At 39.9% G+C, this 18909-nt stretch overlaps 2 protein-coding genes across 5 annotated transcripts in view; one reads left to right on the forward strand and one right to left on the reverse strand.

Moving 5' to 3' along the window:
- The window catches only part of CHLSN (cholesin), a 125000-nt gene that overhangs the window by 63361 nt on the left and 42730 nt on the right, over positions 1 to 18909 (forward strand). The window lies entirely within an intron of this gene.
- Positions 1 to 18909, reverse strand: part of GPR146 (G protein-coupled receptor 146) — a 46580-nt gene that overhangs the window by 15130 nt on the left and 12541 nt on the right. Inside the window, exon 2 of the mRNA XM_071443992.1 lies at positions 8876 to 8917. The gene's annotated coding sequence lies outside the window, so the exon portion shown is untranslated. The remainder of the gene's footprint in view (positions 1 to 8875; positions 8918 to 18909) is intronic.

The following is an 18909-nucleotide window of genomic DNA, read 5'->3' on the forward strand; positions in this document are numbered from 1 at the left end:
TTGCCTTTTTAAACTGTGATGAAGAAATAATTTATGTGTTTTCCTTCCTCCCCAAAGCAGTAAAGTTGAATACATGATTTTACTTACTAACCATAAAGGAGTTGACCCATAAAATGAATGAAGAACTTGGCTTTCGTGTTAGTATCTGACTCTTCTTTAGTGTATGTAATATAAATGTGTTTTGTTATTTTATACCATTAGTTGCTTATTTTTAATTTTGCATTTTCTTAGAAGCTAAAGCTTCTCAACAGGACTCCAACACAGGCTCTAAGGTTAACACCTGAGAACATTCTAAGTGTTGGTATTTATGATCTAAGTATTTGCTTAGTTCAGTTATTTTTTGTTCCTTTTGGCTAAGCTTCTATTGTTTATATTAAAGTTAACTCCCCCCCAAGTCTCTATTTACAATGTCTATCACACAGCACCTCTGCTAGTAGGTCCCCTGTAAGTATTTTCCATTAGATTTTCCATTGTTGGAGATTGGTCAAATTGTTAAATAAACAAGCACTTCTTTAATCTCTGAAGTAATATTTCTTTGAGGAGACAGTGTGGGGCAGCCCAGGATTATGACTTTTCCTTTTTTTATGCTTGTAATATTTCATACTTATCACTCATTTGGTTAAGCCGTTATGTATGGTTTGTATTTTGAAACACAAAGAAGGAAACCCAAGCTGTGTTGTTGATTTATATTTGATAATACCAGTGACAGTTGGGCATGGAATTGAAGGGGAAGTGTGCTTTCCTTTTGAAATTCAGACCTCATAAAGTTTAGCGTATCAGCTTTTTGCAGGACAAAAATGCAGAGACTGGGAGATGGAATAGCACTCCTTTGGTCTCCAGGGAGAGCAGGAGGTAATAATGTGGCTCCTTCGAGTCTGCTGCTCTCCTGGTTTTATAGAGGCAACTGCTTGCTCTCATAGGCCCTGCCAGTCCATCACTTCTTTCAGGCTGCAGTGCCCATAACCTAATAATTTTTCCACTTTCCTGGCTGGGTTTGTCCAGCAGACTTTCTACAAGGTTTGTTTGAGTGTAGAGATACAGAATCCCTGACACAATGATGCTGTGTGACTGCAGCTTGTAGTAACAAGTGGTAATTGATCACCTGGAGTTACTTGGGGAACTTGTGGGGAAGAGGAGATTGTTGTGCTTTGACCATAAAGCACATTCCAACAATATCCATACTTACAGAACATTTTCAGATATTTCTTGTGTTTTCTGGCCTCCCCAGAGCAGTAAAGTTTAAGATACACTTCTACTTATCAGCCATAAAGGAGATTAACCCTAAAATGAATGAAGAATACGTGGGCAGATCTGTGGATGGGGTTTTGTGCTGAGACTTGGTCCTGGCCACACAGCTGCAAGGGGACTGAGGGAAACGTTGAGGTTTACTTTAGTGACTTATTTTTTAACTCTTCCTCATTGCAAAGTCAGCAAGCACAAACCTCAGTGAAGGTGGAGCCTCTTCTGTGACCTGCCAGGAAAATTAGCACAGACCTAAAACACCTTAAAGCACAAGCCAGGTGTTTTTGCTGGGCACAGGGTAGAGGTTCAGCTGGACAGGTGTCTGGTGTGAGCATGAAACACACAGAGAGAACATAATGCAGTTTTTTTTTTGTCACCATTAAGCAGCAGGGATCACAGAAGCCTTGGAGGCCTCCTCACAAGATTAATATTCAGATGCAGTGTACTGTTCAATGCTTTTGGGTTGATTCATACACTGAATTAAATATGGCAGTTCTCTGTCCATCTTACCCCAATTATCTCTCTCGTGGCTGATGGTTCTATAAAGTTAATGCACAGCCCTGAAGTTCATAATTACAGGTAACTTTGGTCATATGAAAATGGGATACAAACAGTGCAGATTTTTGTTTACAGAATAATCTGTACTGATTCAGATGTTTAAGTCATATGTTTAAGGTGCTGATGTCCCTAACATGCTGCTACATATAACTGATAGAAAATTCTAGTAGTAGTTTTTACTTACAGAGGTTAAATAACACCAAAACAAAGTTCTGTTCAATTTTGTTCGACATTATAATGACTTTTGGAAGTTCACCTTCCAGGAGTGCTCTGTGCAGTAACTTAGGCAGAGTCAGTGATTCAGGTGGATTAAACAAATCACAAAGTTAAAGTAGTTATTCAGGACTGTGGTTGCCAGAGCATTATTTTTATGAGCTGAAGTGGTTTCATTGAAGCATCACTATAATATTAGTGAATTACTGTGTGTTTCAGCCCTTCATACCCATGTGCAGAGTGTCTATAAAGAGTGGTTATTCATTTAAAGGATTATCACAAATATTCCTCAGTATACTTTTATCTTAAGCTGGTACCTTCAAAGGAATGCAAGCAGTTGTGGTTTCTGATAGACTCTGAGCAAAGATCTCCTGGTTCATTGCACAGACTGAAGCCAATCCCCACTGACATTCCTTCTCATTTTCGGTATTGCTGTTTCAAGGGTAAAGCAAGGTGTAGTATTAATGGGATTCATTCAATACTGTTTATTTCTGTTTCATCTTAGTGTGAATATTCAGCAAGTTCATATTTGGTCATAACAAGTCTGAAAATGCTTTGGTAATTACATAAAAAAATGAAAGTGAATGTGCAAATCAGCTGAGGTAAGCAAGACTTATTTGCACATTTTAGATTAGTTGCTTTAGCAGTGCCTTTTATATGGGCACAGCTTTGAGTCCCTTTCATTTTTCATCTGCTACAGTATTTCAGGTTGCAAGAACTTTGATGGAAAGCTTTAAAAAGGCGACCACAACTGTACCAGTGCTGCAATCCCATTAATCATACATTCATTCCTCAGAACCAGCGTCTCTGGTTTGAGGAATTCACCCAGCTCTCCCTGAGGGCCGTTCCAGATGAGCTCTGGTGAAACTGGCTGTGGAAGCTGAGTGTTTCACAGCCCTAGCACAGCTTATTTTCTGCTGAGGGCCACCAGAAAGTGAGTGGCACCTTTTGGTGTCCAGGTGGGACAGGAGAGGAGCTCGTTCTGAGGGGCACTGAGCAGCTGAGGCAGCTCAGGGTACCCTCCTTGTGCCAGCTCCATCATTACAGGAGTGGGAACCTCCTCCTGCACAGCTCCTTCCTCTGCTGACATGACCCAGGATCCTCATGTGATTCTTACTGAAAATCCCTCAGACCTGCTAACCCTGTTAATTCATAGAAGCTCTCCCAAAGTATTCCAAGCTTGTGGTTCATGTCAGTAGGATGCCTTTTACTTTATTTAGAAAAGACCATGATTCTGTTTCAAAAACATGGGTCTGTGCAAAAAACCTGATAGTTGCATATCAGTAGGAGTAGTAATAATAATGGGCAAGGCAGGAATATTTGTCTTTTCTAGTCAGCAGGGTTTTTAACTTGAGTTCCTTTATATCTGACCCTGATTGGTGTGGCCAAACTGCTGAAATTCCATTAGGTCATGGCTTGTGTGGATGTATTAGAGATGTTCTTTGGTGTGTCTGTGTGCATCTTTTGACTCTGCATACTTTGGCTAATTTTATTAGCTACTGTTTGAAAATGTCATTAGACATCAGATCAGTTTATTTAGCTATTGTGGGCTAATCCAAACCTACAGGATATAGTACACAGCTCCTGACCTTTTCCTGTCACCAGGCTTGCAGCAGCTCAGACCTCAGGTGGTGGGGAGGGAGGAAAGGTTTTAACCCTCTGGGTGTGTTTTGTGAAGCTTACAGGACTGGCTGAAGGCACTGCTGCTCACTTTGCAGCACAGGAGAAGCGGGAGAAAGCACAAGCAAAGGAAAAAGTCCAGAGTATTACTGTCTTCCTTAATAAATTCTTGGCTGCAGTCTCCCCACCCTTCAACCCTTTAAAGAAGTTGTAAAGCACCAAGTTTGCAAGCTCCAGACTGTGGTAGTGAGTAGGATTTCACAGTCAGCTGACCATGAAGTGCTACCAGCTTCTAAAATCTGCTTGACTGCACATTACTTCTTGAAGCCTTCCAGATTTTGGAGAAAATTGTTGGACAAAAATCTTTGAAGATGAGCTTGAAGATTGAGGAGTTAAAACATAATTTCCTCTAGCTGTTCATTTTACTGTTGCCACTTTTGATCTATGCTCATGTGAAAAAACAAATTTATGAATAAATCTCTACCCCAAGAGATATTTTGATGGCATAAATCTATTGTATTTATTGTTCATAGCAAATTTTAAAGGGAAGAAAAAAACAGGAAGAATACAATGAAAATGTTGACCTTAATGAATGAAAATTGGACTGTTTGTACTATGAGAAAATGAGATAATTATGGCTATAAAATCCCATGCTCAAAGAATGAAAATAAACAACATACACAGTGTGTGGAAATGGGAGTGAGCCATTATGGTAAGATGGATTCACTGAGATCTTTTCTGCATAGTAATTCTTCATAATGTGGGATTTTTTTTAAATTTAAGGACTAAAACCATCCTGGAGAATGTTCCTGGAGTTTGGCACCAGTGAAAGAGATTGGTTTACAAACATTTCACACCAGGAAAATGTTTGGAAACCAGTAGTGTGGTGTTTGGCCACTACAGTTATAAGCAGCAATAGATGCAATTTTTGTTGCATTAGAGCCATTTGGCAGGTTAGTGGTTCATTTATCTGTTACCAAAGATTTCCTAGCCAGGAAATCTACTCTGCATAAATTCCATATTTTATGCTGAGTCTTCTTTTAATGGGGAAAAAGTGATTAAAAACCAGCGTGTCAAAACAAAGGGTTAAACAATCTGTTAAATACAGCACAATAACGCTGCAAAGTTTGGCTGTTTCTGGATTTTAGAATGAATTTTCCTTTAAGCAGTAGCTAAATGATTTCCTTAGATTGTTCATGTGTTGCACGAACCAGATCAGATCAGATCAGTCTTAAAGTTCATCATTTTCCCCAGAGTGTCTGAAATCCTACTACAAAGAGTCCTTTCGTCTTAAGAGTCTGACACCAAGTAGAAATAAAAGGCTGAAATAATAACACCACTAACTTGGTTTAATTAATTGTATGTTTCTGTACTTAAGCTTGAAGGGTGGAAAGTATTTCTTTAAAGGCTACCTACAAAACTGGTGAATGAGCAGCCACTCAGGGTGCCACTTCAAAGAGAAACACCCAAAAGAGCAACAGAAGGGAAGCTGCTTTTGAATTCTCTCAGTTCCTCCTGGCAGCCCAGGGCTTGCAAAGGAAAACAACCCAGAAATGGTTATTTTCTTTTGTGTTAGTTACATAACCAGCTCCCAGCAAATAAAGCTGGAGGTGGAGCAGCCATACAAAGCCCCACTTTGTAACCTGTGCCTGCCATAGCTGCACAAAAGAATCTCACCTGAATTTAGGCATTTTTCCTTCCTGGCTAAGGGAGATTCCTTACACTGTCTGCAGCCAAATTGATAAATTCAGGAGCCATGTGTAACTCTTGGTTGCACTGGTGGATATTTTGTAATTTGAGCCTTCATGGTTACTCCAGATTTGTAACTTATTGCTGAAGCAGTCAAATCTTGGTTTCTACCATTTTTTATTTGTCAGATTTCTCTGTATGCAATATTGTAATAAAGTAAAGAAGTAGGGGAAGGTAGCTGCAAAAGGGAAAGCTGCTTTATACAAGAGTGCTCAGTCTTCCCTTTGGGATCAGCTGAAGCTCCAAAAATTGTGCTTTCATGTTAACCATCCTGTGCCACTTTAAACTCTGCCTTTGCAGCTGTGCTGTGGCTGCCCTAAAGCAGCACTTGGGGTGAGTCTGGTATCTCACTGCTGCAGATGACAGCCCTGGCTGGTCAGCAGCCTTTGTTCTGCTCCTTGTGCCCTGCTTGTCCTGCATCCCCCTGGCTGCCAGCTGGTGGATCCTGGCTCTGCCTCCCCCACAGCTCTGTAATGGCCTGCTCTTGGGTTTGGGACTTCAGCTTTTGATTTACTGGTAATAAAATCCCAGGATTACAGGTGTGCTCCTTTACTGTCCTCAGGTGTCAGCTGTAACACTGCTGCCAAGATGTCCTGGTGCCCCATTTTTAAAGGGTGATTAGGAGACCAGCCTGAGAATAGCTATAACTGATGAAAGGATTGAGAGAATTTATACATTTGGCAGTTCTAACCATTCTTTGCACTTACTTTATAGACCTGGAAAGGAGGGAACTTGCAATAAATACGAAATTCTAAAATGTCACCTATGCCCAGCTTCTACAAACTTTATTATCATTACCTCCGTAAGAATTAAAAGTCAGTTCATGTACTCCAGAGCAGCAAATATTGTCAGACAATGTGTAATGGAAATTTCTGAGAGCCAATATTTAACATCTTGAAATGAGAAGCATCCAGGATAACTTTTGAAATCGCTTGAATTCACTATATATTACAACAAAATATGAAGGTAAATATTAAGGTATTTTCATCAGATGACTTTAAATTAATCTTTGGATTTTCTTTTAAAAAAAGAAATGAAGAATCTTTGAGTAATGACGAAACAGGGTGGCACTCATATTGCTCTCCCTCTGAAGCATGACATAGAGAAAAACTACTTGGAAGTAGTTCCATTTCCATGTTTAAACTCTTTGTTATTTGAGTCCAGAATGCTCTTAAATTATCTGGTTTAGGCCTTGGTACTGCAAATTAACTCTGGGTAGTTAGATGCATAAACAGAGGCACAGCAAAACCCCACTGAAACGAACACATCTTGTGTGGCCCGGGGCTCTGTCTCACGGGGCTGTTTGCTGGGGGTTTGTTTATTTTTTAAGTGTTCTAAAATGTTTCCCATGTATGGGACCTTCCATAAATGACAGATCAGTAGCAGCAAACTTCAAACCCTCTTACAAAGTAGCTTTTCTTGGCTTTGTTTAGGAAAGTTTCTTTGATTCTGCTTGTATTTAATGTGCTGCTGGGTAACTTTGGAACATACATCTTCTTAAACCAAATTCACAGAGTACCATGAACTGACACCTGCTTAAGTCTTTAATTAAAAGTGGTTTAATCTCTAACAATCTCTGTGTACATAAGCAGAAAGTATCTGTGTTTCATGTGTACTTTGAACTGCCATTCATTTTAGAAATCAAAGATTTGTAAATGAAACACAGTATGCCAGACATGATGATGTTTGACTGGAATCTCTTCTTGTTGGCATAGCCTGGATTTCCTGGTGCTGTCAGCCTCCAGGAATACATTCTTATTAAAAATTACAGAGAGAGAGAAAGATATAGAAGGAAGGCTGTCTTAAAAAAGTGTGTGTATCAACTATATAAAAAATATATTTAAAGCAGGCAGACACACAGTGGGACCTGTAGTAGAGAATTGCCAGTGGGATCAGACTTTTGTAGCTGAGTCCCTCGCAGGTGAGTATGTTGGAGGAGCCTCTTCTACACTAACTCTAGGTTTTAGGGTAACTTTTTTTTTTAACAATAGCCTCTAAAGTAGTGGTTGCCCATGGAGCTGCATGCATGTAATGGGTTTATCACTGGCCTTCAGTGAAGAATTTAAGCTGAAAAGCTTGTCTTGCTGTAGCTGATATCTTATTCAATATATCCTTTCTGTTTTTATACACAGTCTCTGAGATTAGTGTGGTTGAGTATATTGAAAGTAATAAAAAACAGACACAGAAAAATTGTTGCATGTTTAAAGAAAAAAATCATAAAATGAAAGAGGAAGTGCATCATTTATTATAACACCATGTAGACTAATGAAAAACATACTGCAGGCTGGAAATTTGTTAAGAGCTGAACTCAAAAAGTTTCCACCCCCAAAAAATGCCTTGGGGCCTCCAGCTGTAAGCCTGTGGGTGAAGAGGCCCTATGGTAAACTGACATAAAAAATAAGTACTCCATAAACAGTCAGCTCCTGTTTCACAATAGTTGGAAAGATATTTTTAAGAAGTATTACTATTGATGCTGACTGTACTTTATCAAAGTAAAGAGAGGCAGTGCATTTAACTAGAATGTTAAACTGGGAGTTGGGCACTAGGCACCAAAATGTTTATTGTACATAGGAGAATATGAAAAAGATGAGGTGACCTGCTGAGAGTAACAGAACAGCAGCTGGTACTGGCAGAGCTGGAATTAACATTAAATCATTTCTGGCTTCTCATCCTTTGCTCATTATACTGGGCTGTACAAGTCCCCTGTTCCTCCCCACACTGAGCAGGTGCCACCCCTTGTACCCAGGAATGTTCTTTTGTTGTGTGCAAATACCCTCCCAGATTATTGGTGTTTGCACCATAAGTGCTCACATGAATGGAATTAATTGGCCTCTTGAAGAAGACAAGATGAAGTTTTCTGTCTGTCCTTTAAGTCTAAACAGATGAAGTTTAGATTAGAAGCCTTTCCTAAAGGTGCATCTTCCCTGCTGAGCCAACAAGGGATTGGCTTTGGCTTTGCCTTTTCCCTTCTCCGTGCTCAGCCCTTGTTTGTGGCACTCATTCCCAGGGGCTGTGGGCTTCCAAGGCACGTTGACCTGTCAGGATGCTCTCTGAGAAAGGCAGTGCAGCCTCCATTCCTGCTTCACATGCCCTGGGAAGCAGTTTGCAGAAGTAATGCCAATGAAACCTTCTGATGTGCCTCCAGTCTGTTTTCTCCAGAGGTTGCCCTGCCTGGCAGAGAGCCCTGGAGTGCATCAAGGATGATGGGACACTGCCACAGAGTCCAGATTTCACAAACTTAGAAAGATGCAGTAAATTGAATGTAACTTTATGAGACTGTTTAGATGGCAGCTTTGTGATCTTTGAGAAGGACAATCTGAGAGTTAATACCGTTTATCTTAGCTACGTCTTCAGTCTTGGTAAGCCAGTACCTTTTTACAGAAGTAAATACCAGGTCTAGAAGTCCCAGTTTTGGTGAATATTTTCACAGTTTACATGGATGAAATAAGCATGCACAGTAATAATCACACTGTATTGCTACAGCTCTACTTACATGAAATGCAGCCCAGGAGAATGTCAGTCTGAGATGGAGCCACTGGGAGGAGAAAAGGAAAAAAAAAAAAAGAAAAGGTGAAACAGTTACTTCTAGGTGATTAAAAGACACGAAAACAAAATTTAATCAAATGTGGTAAATAGAGATCACTTTCATTTTTTTTGTCTTGCATCTCCCTATACCATCTCTGTGTAGCATTTACAATACCCAGTGTTTTCATCCAGTGATTAGAGAATCTGTAACATAATTGTTCATGGTATTTGATGCTGTAATGCCTCACAGTGGGGCTGATGGTTACTTGTGATGTGAATTTAAGATCCTAAATAAAAGCTGTAGATTGATCTAAAAATATACCCATAACTTCCTTCTCCTCATTAAAAATGTCATGCTTGGTGGGTTAAAACTGACATGTAACAGTCCCAATATGAAATATTTGTTCTGTAATGTGAAACCATGATAAATGTCATTTCAATTTGTTACTGTTAAAAGTGGTGGGTTTGGCACACAGTGTCACATTAATTCACTTTACTGAGTATGTGTTTGCTCCTTTGCATGCCAAGGGGAAAAAATATAGAGAATTATATTTTATTGCATTATAAGGAGTGTAATATATCTGTCCACTCAAAATTTATAACCACTATTTCAGTGTATCTTTAGATAAGATCCAACTTATCTAAAGGAGAAGGAACAATAAGTAAAACACTAATTTCCATATGTATTGCAGTAGGAAAAAAAAATAAACAGACATATGTAAGGAATTAAAGAGGTTTGAGCTGAGATTAATGATGGAACAGTAATATTTGTAGAGAAAGGCAAACTTTAATAAGAGTAGATGAGTTCTCCCCTAAAAAGAAAGATTAACTTGTTCAGTGGCACTTAATTATGACTGAATTTTGAGGTAAGTAGAATACTTAATCTGGGAAAAATGTTTTAAGATAGCTGTCTGTGCCACTTCATTCTTTTTTGTATTAAAGTTTTACTGAGGGATGCAGATCTGGTCTGTAAAAGATCTGATCTCATTCTGATGCACTTTTTGTCTGCTACTAGCACCAGATATGGTTGTTACTACCACATTTTCCAGTCAGGGCTCCCCAGCTCCCCTGCTCTCCTTGGCCTCTCTCTGCCCTCTGTTTGACATCTTGTGGTTGGCATTTAAGGGCCCAAGAAAAACAAACAGTGCAACCAGTATTTTGCTTGCAATTTTAGTTTCATAGTTTGATGGAGAATAGTAAATAGAAAGACAAACTGTTACTATTTTTATGTGGTCTTGGTCCTAAGAGAAAGGCATTTCCATAGCTACCATGACTTTGTGATGTGCCACACAGGTGGAAATGCCCAACACCAACTCTGGTGGCTGTAAAACCCTGCAGTAGTGGCTGGCTCATCACAGTCTCTGGCTGGCCTCACTTCTCAAGAACAAAAATAAATCAACCACAAATCCAGGCAAAGAAGGAGCAGCTGTTCTGTTCATAGTTCCATGCAAATTTAAGTCACATTCAGGGAAGTAAAGGGACAGCTGCCCTGTGCTTTAGAGCAGAAACTGATTGTGGAGAGCTTCCCCTGGTGCCTGTCACTGCTGAAGTCCCACCTGGACACAGCTGGGACACATCTGGAGCACTGGGAACTCCAGCTGTGTAAGGACAGGCTGCAGGGGATGGCTCCCCCTGAGTAATGCAGTCCTCCAGTGCTTTAGTTGTGTCCTATGGCCTCATCTCCCTGTGGGCATGGGAATCACTAGAATTAGACATGGGAATTGTTGAATTCAGCTGGCACAGTTGCACAAGTTTCTTTATATGCATAGCAATGTGCTGGGGTCTGCATTCCAAGGACCACTGCTGTGTGCCCATGGAGCTCTTAGGGCTGGAGAAAGGTTCTGTGGTCACCCAGCAGCCTCCAAAGAGCAGCTTTGCTACTGCTGACCTGCTGCAGCTTCCCAAGGATAGCGTGTGACTGACTCACTGCTTTCCTCCTTCCTTACTCAGTAGCCCTCCTGCATTGATTCTTCTGCTTTCTGATCCTTGCTGTTGAAGTGCAATTTCTTTTATGTAGTAAATAATGTTTCAGGATTGATTAAATCACAACATGAATCATAATGGAAATGCTGAGCTGTACACGGGGCTCTTCACATCTATAAGTCTGTGGAGATGAATAAGAAGTTCTGTAGAGACAGCCTTAAAGTGGGTTTGCAGTTTTGCTGGGAGCTGAACTCAACTGATTTTTGTTTTAATGTAGTCAACTTGAGTGGAATAAAATGCTGGGGTTAATCAGTTTGAAATTAAATTGTTGCATGAGCAGAATGAGCATAGTTATTTCTAGATAGCTTAAAGAATGGAGTATGATCTCAAAGGTCATGTGTAATTATACTTTTATTCATGAGGCCTGTGTTTTATATTCTAAGAAATATAATTCATGTATTCTATTAATCATGCAGAATTCTAAATCAGAACATAAAATTTTGCAGTGCTATAATTAAGAGAAATGAAAGTGATAAGGAGTAACAGCTATGTAGCTAATGAGGGAGTTAATTTCAACGTGTGTTTTAGGCCATTAAAGTACTACAAAGCAAGAAGTGCTGCTTTGCCAGCACAAAGCAAAGAAAGGCAGTTAAGTACCACTCCCTTCCCCAGCCAGCATCACTGGGAATTCTGGAGAGATCCAGCTGTAGTTCCAGCAGGAGCTTTCACAAGAAATGTGCAAGGAGATACTAATCACTGGTGCAGATTGCCCTTTAGCAAGGAAAATATTTTGTATTCTGCATGTGGACATGAATTTTTCTCTATGCATACGTTTTTGTCCTTTCAGGTTGGACAGAGTTTTACAAAGTTATAAAGCCAAGAGCTCAGGTGTTTTTTTCTGTGTGTCAGGATCTGCAGGCCATCCAGGACATCCTTGTTCATGCTGTGCTTTGCTTTTTTTTTTTTTTTCCCCTTAAGAAGTCTGAAGCGTTTTCCTTGTGTGGTTTCGCAACACCATTTTTTTTCCCAAACAGCAGGAGTCCTATCACTAGATCAAATTTGGAATTCACTGCTTCCAACAATTGTCTAATGGATCCACATGTTTACACAGCATGACACTGGCATCCAGATAGTGTCATGAAAGTCTCAATCAGTACTACTGTTTCATGCTTCCTCCCTGCTTAAAAAAAACAAAGGGGAAAAAAAGGGTAGAAAAAAGGGAAAAGCTGCAGGCACTTTTTTTCCTGGTGCTCAGGGGAGCAGTGAATGTTTCAGCCACCAGTACTCACAAAAGTTTGGAAAATACTTTCCATCTGCTCTGATTGAAAATGCCAACTCTCAGATATTTTATCAGTACTTATTGTATCAATAAATAGATCTTAAAATCACAGACTCCCAGAGCTGCCTGGGTTTTAAGAGACCTTAAAGATCATTTACTTCAGCCCCACTGCTGTGGACACACCAGACCAGGTTGCTCAGAGCTCCATCACACCTGGCCTTACTTCCAGGGATGAATGCTACAAAAGGGGAGACTGGAAAATAACATTTCCAGACCCAATCCTTTCTTCCTTCCTGAAACTCCCTGCTGAAGGAAAACTTGATTATCTGTGTAGTGCTGTGCCCCTAACTTGGAGCACCCACACCACTGCCCCGATGAAGCTCCAGCTGCTTCTCCCTGGCACTGCTGTGTCCCTGTGCTGCTGTAGGCACTCATGGCCTTATGGTGAATCAAATCACCCAAAGGATCTTTCTGAAAACCAGAGTACCCAGGGACAGCCTCGGGCACTTGGCATTTGTGTAGCATGGGAGGACCATTTGTAATTTACTCGCCCATGTATTTGGCCAAGTGTTTGATTCCTGTTCCCTGTTATTGGATGTAAATAAATCAGTAGCAATTACCTGGCAACAAGCTTCCACGGTCATTTGCTCTGAAGAAACTTAGTCCCTGGTAGCATTAAGTGAAGGAAGGGGGGTTTGGCTGGGACACCAGAACCTTTCTTTTTTTTAATGCTCCCATGGGATCTTTCACTTCCACACAAGCAACTGCCTGAACTGGCCAAGTGGTCTTGATTTAATGTTGCTTTATGAACACGACTTGTCGCAGCTGCAGGATGTCATAACCTCTATTTCCTTAGCTTAGATTTGAAATCTGGAGCCATATGATTCAGATGAACCACAACTGCCCCTGCTTAATTTAACTTGATGTATTTGTTTTGAAAATACTGTTGTTTGCTCCAAGTTTTAGCTGCTAAATGAATTAAGCTGATCTACACTGTTAAATGGGGAATACTGACCAGCTTGATTAAAAGCTGCAAAGAAAGCTCCAGTAATCTTTAACTTACCAGTGCCAATGAAAATATTTCATCAGTGTAAACTTAAAAAATCAAAACTTGTTTTAAATACAATAATTAGAGATTGTCCCTGTGATGAATGTAGCTCTGATACAGAAAAAACCCTAATTCTTACAAAAATAATTGCATGTTGTACAGTATTTCAGGGAAGTACAGTGAGCTCACCAAAAACTGTTGCTGCAGACAGGATTCAGAGTACAAGATGGTTGGCTTTGCATCCAAAATTTGATTTTACAGGGCTCCTGTTCTTGTGCAGCTTAGAAACTTTTGCATTTGAAGTAAAGCCAACTGGATTTGTAAAGATACTTATCTTATTCTCTGGCCTCATTCAAATCACCAGAAAATATTAAGGCTGACAGGCCTAACTTTATATGCTTCTCAATTAATATTTTTATGTTAGATTATATTACACACAGATTTGCACAAGTGCCAGGTTTGAAGTCACTCATCTGGTTTCCAAGTGGCAGATGCTGCCTTCACTACCGTATGTCTGCTCTCCACAACAGTAAATATTAATGTCAGAGTTTAGTGTCTTTCTTTGTAACTTGTTGCATTAGAGAAATCTTAATTTACTCCATTTTAATAAGAGACTAAACTTTTCAGTTCTAGGTTCACACATACAGTGTGTGTCAGCTCCCTGTAATTCCTTGGTTTTTTTTGGCATTTTGTCTTCTGTTGAATTTAATGTCCTTACAATTTTGTTGTTTTGTAAATTATTTTTTAAGAGTAACTCGTCTAGAGTAAGCAGGCAGAATAAAAGCTGTGCTATGTCCTTTCTAAACATACTTGATCTTTAAAGATACCTTTAGATGTGTAAAATTAAAAAAAAAAAAAAAAGAGAAACAGTCTTTGCCATGGCTGTAGTCCATTAAATACAAAAAAACCCCAAATATTCCCCAGCATTTGCAAAGCCACCCTTTTATTGAAGATGTTCAGACGCAGCAGAAGTGAAAAATCACCCAAGAGGGTTTGGTTGTGCACCCAGTCACTGAAGGTCAATCTCAATTGCTAATATGTCCTATGAGATTTTTCTTATTGCTTGTTACATAAATGAAGATTCATTTACAGGCTCTAATTTCTAGAATTATTTTTTTATGATTAAGTTTATAAATATCATAATCTAGTTACATTCTTAACTTTCTACAACTGCTTGTTTGTAGTGATATTTTATAAATTTTCTTATTTAATTGTTCTTAGATTCTCAGAGAGACTAAACAAAGTTTGAGAGCTGGGATGCTTTCCCAAATGTAGTTTAGAGCTGCTGGCCAGTCAGTGAACTGCTTGTGCAGTCTGAAATAGAAGTGGCCCCAGCAGCACCTGCTGGAACAGCATCTGCAGGATGCTAAGATGGGCAAATCAACACCTGTGTGTTGGTAACGTGCAGGTGGATCAGTGTGAGGGCACCCACAGAGCTGCTCCTAATTGTCAGGTGTGTCTTGTGGAGTGGAAAAGTGCAGAGGAAATTATATTCAAATACTGAAAATTACCTTACAATTAACATGCAATTTTACTTGATGGATTTTGGGCAATTCTACTTCCTGCCAACCTGTATGGACTGAGTGAGGTTTCTTTTCCTCCTCCTATTTCTTCTCCCTCCCAGGGTATTGCAACAAACTGGTTCTGACTTTAGTGTAAGGCAGTGGAGTCATTTTGGATTTAAAAGCTGGTGTTGGTGTCTGGAGGCAGTGCTGTGGCCTGGGGACTTGGCTGAATTCCATAGCAGTGGTTCCATGACCAGGTGGAGCAGTTTCTTGCACTTCACCATCCCTTCTTTTTTTTGACACGGTCATTGAAAATTATTTATGCACTCAAAGATTTAACCCATCCCATATCACACTGTGCAATGTCCCAGCCTTGAAGGCTGACCTGACTTTATTTATATTCACACACAGAGCTGACATTTCACACATCTCTCTGTCAGAGCTGCAGAGCTGATGGCTGAAGAGCACTTTCTGTGACCTGCTGACAGCTCGATGGCACCATGTGTGCCCAGCTACCTCCCGGGGGGGATGTGTTTGCCCCCGGCTCTCCTGGCGAGTTGAATGTGGGCACTTCCCTGCCAGCAGCCAAATGTGACCACCTCCAGCCACTGGGATGCCTGCACTGCCCCCTGTGCTGGTACCTGCCTGATGGCACGGGGTTATCTCTCAGCTAAAGACACAGAGCTGCCTTCCAGCCTGTCCTCAGGAGCAGAGGTTACTGACTGGAAGCTGTGCACCTTCCCCCAGAGGGGAGGGATTGCAGAAGGGAGTTGGAGCAGAGGATGGTGAGTGGTGTAGTGCTTGAGCAGGGAGAGGCTGAACGTGGGGTTGAGACAGAAAGGAAGAATGGGATTTTGCAACAAGGAGGAAGTGGTGTGGCTGATTTGCCACATCACAGTTCTCAGTGGCCCACCCGTTTGTTTTGACATAAATACCTACTCTGGAGCTATGTCGAGGCACGAAGACAACGCGTACCCTTACACTTGTGATCCTCGGGGTTTGTTGCTGCTCTTTTGAAGAGTGAGCTTCATGTTTTAATGTTTTGTTTGGAGACTCAAGCATTTAGATTTGTAATCCTGCCCTTCTAGCCATTTCCCTGATTTACCTTGCAGAGTAAACATTCTTTTGTTCCGTTTCCCAGACTTCCTTTTCCTTGTCTTTGCTGTTGGCTTAATTTTGAGATATGATACTCAAGTCAGAGGTGTCTCTTTGGGAGCAAAAAAAAAACCCCAACAGCCAAGGGTTTGAGTGAGCTAACTATTTTTTTCTGTTTAGAAGCAGCATCTTACTTTCCAGTATTCTGGAAATCCTCAAACACAGATCCTGCCAAAGGCACCAACTTAAACAGCAGCAGTGCTTAGGAGAACATGCTCAGGTTTTCTGGCAGCTCTTACAAGGCACTCAGAATAAACAGGCACATTGCTTGCAGCGAGTGCCCTGTAGTTTGGAAAGCACTGCTGAAGGCAAATTTGTGAAGAATTTCTTCTTGTGGTTATAGTTCTCCATTTTCATATCTTCTACAGTGGGTCCAGTTTCCTCAGGGTTTGATATCTAGGATCTTAATATCAAATCTGGAATTAATACAGCTGTATTTAGACTCTAAGACATTTGCAGGGTTCATAGCCATAATTCACTGTGTGGCACAGTGGGGAACTCAGTGTGTTTTAAACATTCTCCCCCTGTGCTTGTACAGATTTTTATAGTTGAATTGAGAATTTATAACATGCTGGGTCTCATATTCCAGGCCTGTTTGTTTCTAAATCTATACACAGAACATGGACTAGGTCATAAATTTTTTGCAGATGAAATGAAGGCTGATTAGAATTTTAATATTAAGGAAGGAAATGGCTTTGGGTAGAGCACTACAGAGCAGAACAGGCCTTCTGTTAATACACAAGAGTATTACTGTTTTCTTGAACTTTGCCTTCCAATCCAATTACGACTTGTGCCTAGAAATCATAACTCTCGTGCCTTCCAGTTGATAATGTTGAATGTTATCCTTGTCCAAGCTTATATAATTTCCAGTAGTAAAAACAATCTTGATTGTAAAACTGCTAGATAATATACTCTTAAAACTGAGTTATGGGCAATAGTACATGGTTTTTGTTGATAAACAAAGCACTCATGATGGTATATCAAATTGACCCAGTTCTGTCTCATTTTAAATTAAATTAAATCAAGAGTTTTTTTCTTGGGACATGCAATTCCTGTGATGACATATTGTGTAACTCACTTCATGGTAAAAATGAAGACAAGCTTTCAGTGTAAATGTTTTTTTTTTTCTGAATCAAGCAAAATAACGGGAATCTCTGTGCTGGCTTTCATTTTAAGCACTTCTGTGATAGCATCATGCTCACAGTATGAAATGAGCTCATCCAAGGAGTACTTCCAGCCAGTTCCCTTATCAGCGTAAGCCATCGTAGCTCAGAACGTGTCCTCCCGTGTCCTCCTCCCCTGCCCTCACTCGTAACTGGCTTGGACCAGATGCTGCATAATTCCCTGGATCTCTATTTACCATCCCTTGGCTGCACACATCTTTGTTGCACATTTACAGCAGAAAATATTATTACTGAAGTGTGGAATCACATTCTGGTATTACTTCATGAAAATTGATTCTCATTCCTCGCTACTTCAGAGCATGTTATTAGTATAGTACAACTAATAATTTTCTTACAAAGGGAATGACAATTGTATCCTTGTTTAGATGCTGCCTGTGCATTTATAGGATATAAGTATATGTAGCCAAATGTGGTGGCTAAACTTGGCTGCTTCTCCTGCTGGTTTCTGTGGCTTTGCTTCATTGTCCAGAAAAAGTGACAACATTTTCGACTCTCTTGCATCCATCACCAGGTTTGGTGAGATGTCCATTCTTGGCAGAAAAAGATCAATGCAGATTTGTTTATTTGGGCCTTTGAATTGTATAGCAGACTTCTATCATTTATTATCTATCTCTAAGAAGTTTTATTTATCATTCTCACACCATTAAAACATCACATTAGTGGCACAGTCTGAAACATATTTATCCCACTCTAAAATCTCAAGCAGTTGTGCACAGGCTGTTATGCCAATAGGTTTATTTTAGATTTCTTCCCTTTTTTCTTTAATCACTTTTGTAATGTGTTTCAAATGTATGTCTGATGTTGATTCCTTTTTGTGTTCCATCAGGGGCATTTGATTTTGCAGCTAAAAGGATTGAATACTAAATGTTCTTTTTGCATGGGTACATAAGAGCGTATTTTCTTCTTTCGGGCAGAGAAAGGCATCCCTAGGATTTAAGGCCTGATAAAGTAACAAAAAATACAGCAAATCCAAAAAGACTAAAATATTAATGTATTTTTATAATTTGGGATTTTTTATATGGGGGTGAATCAGAGCAGAAAGAACAAACTATATCAGAGATACCATTCCAAATGAAGAAATTAAAATGATTACATTGTATCATCCACATTGTAAGAACAGTATGGATGAAGTCTGACTTCTTTAGTGACTTTTTTCCCCTATATTAGCCCACACGTCTTTCAGTAACTAGAAATAATACAGGTTTGTGATGACTTGGTATAATGAATCTGATGCTGAGAAAGAGAGTTGTAGTCAAAGATTTTTGTTTCCCCCTTGTTTCTTAAAGTAGAAAAATGCTAATGTTTCCTTTCTTTTCTGAACTTCCAGACTGGAACCAAATTTGATAATACTGTTCCCAGGGTAAAATACCCTTCACAGATCTTCTTTGTAGAGCTTATGAATTCTTTTGTTTGATTTCTTGCAGTTTCTGGGCACAGCACAGTAAGTTTAGTGTTGGTATCTGCATTAGACTTGGCATTTCAGAAACATTCCAGTTTAAAGGTTCTGTTGTGATTCAGTGCTGAAGGTGCAGTGAGTCGGCAGCTCTGGAAAGACTCATTTCTTTCTGGTGCCATATGTTATCTTTGATCAGGAAACCATTTGAACTGAGATGCCTTCAGAAAATAACATGAGAAAATATGGAAGTCCAGACCTTACCAGACAGTTTTGCTGCAAGGGAGGATCCAGTTGTGGTTTTGCCTACAAACACTTTTTATTTGTTGAGTTACAGTTCTTAATTACTCACAATTGTGAGGGATTTCATGTCAGCCATGTGAGCTCTATGAGCATTCAAAACTGAATTATCATTATGAGCTTTCCATTTATTTTTAGTCCTTCCCCCTCCTCAATTCACCTCACTCAAAGGCTGAGGAGAAGGGAATGTGACTGAAGGTCACTTTTTTCAGTAG

Source organism: Agelaius tricolor, unplaced genomic scaffold, assembly GCF_023055355.1.
Source record: "Agelaius tricolor isolate 1412-34295 unplaced genomic scaffold, bAgeTri1.0.p SCAF_19, whole genome shotgun sequence".
Classification (NCBI taxonomy): Eukaryota; Metazoa; Chordata; class Aves; order Passeriformes; family Icteridae; genus Agelaius; species Agelaius tricolor.